The following is a 4,491-nucleotide window of genomic DNA, read 5'->3' on the forward strand; positions in this document are numbered from 1 at the left end:
TTCATTCCTGGGTATCATTGATTGGTCTCCCTGTGGTCATCATACTGTCCACGTTCTGTTCTGTCAGCATACTCCTTTGTTTGCCAAAACTATCACATGCACACATCTTAATTTGGTCACTTGGCAGTGTCTTAATCTGGTTCATCCACCAAAACTGGAAATCCCAAGGGTTCTGCAGCTGGTCACTGTGACCTGGCTACCACAGTTCCTTATCTCTGTCTTTGGGTTTTCAGGGAACCCTGTGGTATATATCTTCAATTTTCCATCCTGTATGTCTGTTGGCTTCCAACACAGTGGGCCTTGAAGGAAACTTTGTCACAAACAGGCTTTTTGAAACCAATTAACCCTTGCCATTCCCCTGGACCATTGTTCCAATATAAGCCAATTCTCAAAAGCAAACCTCTAAATAACATTTTATAGGCAACAGGGCTTTGCAAGCAACACTGGCAGCTGGCCATGTACTCAGAGCTCTTACTTCCAGGCTGGATTCATTTAATTTTCTTCACATGTAGCAGCCTGTCACAGAGCACTTAGGTGCCCTGCTCCTAAAGAGGGGAAACAGCTAGGGAAAGAGCCCTAGCAGGGAATAAGGAGCCCAGCTGTTGGTTGCCAGGGCAACTGGAGCTAACAAGCAATATTACCTGCCAGCGGTCAGCTGACTGAAAGGAGCAGGGCCTGGCTCTCTTATAAACCCTAGGGGCTAAGGCCAGAGGCAGTTCTCTGCCAGCAGCCCAGGAGGAAGGAGCTCTCTGCCATGGGAGAGAGGAGAAGCCTGAAGGTAGGAGCAGCATCAGACACAGCTGTGAGATAAAGAAACCCCGGTAGGCTTGAACATTGTTATGGCCGGGCGGCTTCTGTTTAAGTTATAGCCCAGGGGCTTGTGTTTATGTTGCTGTTTGTAACTGGTGGTTTGGGTGAGGCTGTTAGGGGTCGGAGGAGGCCTCATAGGGGACCCACAGCAGTGTGGGAACCCCAGCGCCAGCAAGGGCACAGCATTCAGGGTGTACAGACCCCGGCCCCAGGGAGGGGCAGCTGAGAAGCCCCAGTGTGGGTGTGATAAGCCCCAGAGAGGGGCATTTGAGAAGCCCCAGAGGGGGGGAATTACTGAGAAGCCCCAGTGTGGGCACGGTGAGCCCCGGAGAGGGGTGGCATTACTGAGGAACCCTGGAAAAGGGGCACTGCCGAGAAGCCTCAGTATGAGCACAGAGAGCCCTGGAGAGAGGGCGGCATTGCTGAGAAGGCCCTGGAGAGAGGGCGGAGAGCCCAAGTGCCAGAGAGGGCATGGAGAGAGAGAGACCGAACAACATCAGGCACATCTGCAAAGCTTGGGGAGTGGTACAGGGGTGGTAGGAGCCACACATAGCCCATAAAGGGGGAGTATACAGAATACTCAATACCGGAGGAGACCTAGAGATAACAGGAGAACCGTGGGCAAGCAGATGAAGGGCAGCCTCCCTATAAAATATATAAGATCAAAGTCGTGGCAGGAGAGAATTGGAGGGTGCTAATCGATAACTTGACTCAGTAAAGGAGGCGGCAGGGGAGAGCACGGTGACCCAAGCCGCCCTCCTGTTACACAGCCCTAGAAAGTAATTTAAAAATTACAGCTGGTGCACAGTATCCGAATAATCTGAGACAAATTTTACAGAGCTACATGGAAGAAAACCTGCATTAAAGAACCAATTTCAGCTCCAAGACTGAGTAGCCTTGTTTAGGCTCTGTGAGCAGAGAGGAAACAGACCAGCTTCTCACCATGCAGTTGTACTCCCAGCAGTCCAAAAGGTTTATTGCTAGATTACCAGATGCTCAGATTTACTAATCCACTAGCTATTACAGCTACATTCCATGATGTCTTTTTTTCCTTATAAGAAGTTCTGCTGCTGTGAATCCATAGAGTATCTGCTGAAGCAATGGCTGATTTTGGAGATTATCACTTCATTTTCCTTCCAAACAGGATGGACCCTCCCTCAAGGCCTCAAATCCCAGAAGGATATTCAGAATAACTTTAGTTGGTTTAATCCTTGCACATCTTTCAGAGTTGGGGAGGCATTTTCCTACTGAATTTTGTAGACTTTTTGGAAGAAGGGATCAGCAGCGGGAAGGAGAGGAGGCAGCACACGTGTGTCCCGCACGCACGTGTGCCCTTTTTACCAACCAACTGGCCGGAGGCGGCGGCGGCAGCAGCAACAGAGGAATCGGCAGCGGGGGCAGCAGCAGCTGATCCCCCGAAGGTAAGTGGGGCGGAGGGACCTGGCACAGCTGAGCCGGATCCAGAGGGGAAGCCCCCCGGGTCCCATATAGCTGAGCCGGTAGGGAGCCGCGCTCCCGAGCCGTGCGGCGCACAAACAGGCGCGCTCTGTGGAAGCACGCCGGCGTTTGTGCGGGCGTTCGCGCCGGAGGGCGGGCCAGGAGGGCCAGGAGTGGGACTCCTGTAGGGGTAGGGCGTAGACACCACACAGGTCTACAAACAGTAGCTTGTAGAATGGTGTCTACGAGGAGTGCTGCTAGGGCCTCTGCCCAGGGGGACAAGGCTACCCGGGGCAGGTCTGAGGCCTCCACCCAGACCGAGCCCATGGGGGAGCTGGTGTCCCCCTACCTCCTGGCCTGTGGGGTATCCCCAGCAGGGCCGGGGGGGGCAGAGATTGGGGGCCCCCACACCTGTCCGGCAGGTGCCCATCTTAGGGCTCTGGAGGTGCAGGTGAGGGAGCTCCGGGAGGAGGTTAGCAGGCTGAGGGGGATCAGGGAGGCGGAGGATGAAATTGATAGTTATTTCCTTTCCCTGCAGGCCCAGGCACCAAAGGAAGAAGCACCCTGGGGAATACCCTCCACAGCAGAGTGGCAGACAGTCACAGCCAGGACCAGAGCAGCACGCAGCGAACCGGTACCAGCTTCTCTAGTCCGACTGGTGAACAGGTACGAGGCCCTGGCGACCCTGCAGAAGATGGAAGGGGAGGAGGAAACCCTTGAGCAAGAAGAAACACCACGTTCTTCACACTCCAAACAGATCAAGAGATCCACGATGACCCAGAGGAGGAGGCGACGAGTGCTCGTCATAGGAGACTCCATCCTGAGAGGTACAGAAGGACCCATCTGTCGCCAGGACCCCTCGGCACGAGAGGTATGCTGCCTCCCTGAAGCAAAGATTCGGGATGTGATGGAGGTAATCCAGGCCAGGATCAAGCCCACCGATTATTACCCCATGGTCCTAGTCCATGTGGGTACTAATGATGCGGCCAGGAGAACCCCCGATCACCTGATGGTGGACTACTGTGCTCTGGGTGGCGTGCTGAAGGAGTTCGGTGCCCAGGTGGTTTTCTCTTCCATCCTACCAGTGACCGGACGAGGAAGACGGCAGGAGAACTGCATCAGAGAGACCAACTGGCGGCTTCGGCAGTGGTGTCTCGAGGCAGGCTTCGGCTTCCTGGACAATGACCCGCACATCATGACGAGGGACATGCTCAGCTGGGATGGGCTTCACCTGTCCCCCAAAGGTAAGCGTGTGTTTTCTACTAGGTTGGCGGATCTCCTCCGGCGGGCTTTAAACTAGGCTCGTCGGGGGGAGGGGAGTACGAGGGCAGGGGAAGCTGTGGACCACCAAACCATGTGGCACCCACAAGGACAGCCCAGCCTGAAGAAGGAGAACATTGGGAACCTGAAAGCCATGGGGAGGCCAGCACTACAGAACAGGTAAGAAACAAGAAGGTAAGAAACAATGGGCCCCATGGGACTGGGAGCGGGGGGGCAGCAAAGGCACCAGTCGCAGGGCTCAAGTGCCTATATACTAATGCTAGGAGCATGGGGAACAAGCAGGATGAACTAGCGCTCCTGCTTGCACTAAACACCTATGACTTAGTGGGGCTAACAGAGACCTGGTGGGATTCATCCCATGACTGGGCGGTACATATTGAGGGCTATAGATTGTATAGAAAGGACAGGTCGGGGAAGAAAGGGGGGGGGGGGTTGCACTTTATGTCAGTGAGCAATATACATCAACCCTCATCAAGACAGAATCCGAGGTTGAGGAAGTAGAAGGATTGTGGGTTAGGCTACATGGGGGGCAAGGAGAAAGGGATTTGGTGGTAGGGGTCTGCTACAGACCCCCACACCAAGGGGAAGAAATAGATGCGGGGCTCCTGAGGCAACTCTCGGAGACCATAAAAGCTAAAGAGGCGGTAGTCATGGGGGACCTAAACTACCCAGACATCTGCTGGGAGACGCAGACAGCAAGGTCGAACCGCTCACGCAGGTTTCTAACCTGTGTACAGGACCTCCACCTGACACAGGAGGTGCATGGTCCCACTAGGGGGAATGCCATACTGGATCTGGTATTGGCAACGGGAGATGACATGATAGGGGACCTCCGGATTGGTAGCCATTTGGGAGACAGTGATCAGCTTATAATAGAATTCAACATAAGACGGCGAGTGGGTAAGGTAATTAGTAGGGTGAAAGTGCTAGACTTTAGGAAAGCTGATCTCAATGCACTCAGGC

At 54.1% G+C, this 4,491-nt stretch overlaps 1 long non-coding RNA gene across 1 annotated transcript; it reads left to right on the forward strand.

Moving 5' to 3' along the window:
* Window positions 1-553: 553 nt before the first annotated feature.
* LOC132249520 (uncharacterized) lies at window positions 554-3,870 on the forward strand. Its single transcript, XR_009460991.1, has 4 exons — window positions 554-2,231; window positions 2,786-2,913; window positions 3,005-3,118; window positions 3,333-3,870. It is a non-coding gene; the product is annotated as an uncharacterized LOC132249520 (long non-coding RNA).
* The last annotated feature ends 621 nt before the right edge of the window (window positions 3,871-4,491 follow it).

Source organism: Alligator mississippiensis, chromosome 3 (genome assembly GCF_030867095.1).
Source record: "Alligator mississippiensis isolate rAllMis1 chromosome 3, rAllMis1, whole genome shotgun sequence".
NCBI classification, from domain to species: Eukaryota; Metazoa; Chordata; order Crocodylia; family Alligatoridae; genus Alligator; species Alligator mississippiensis.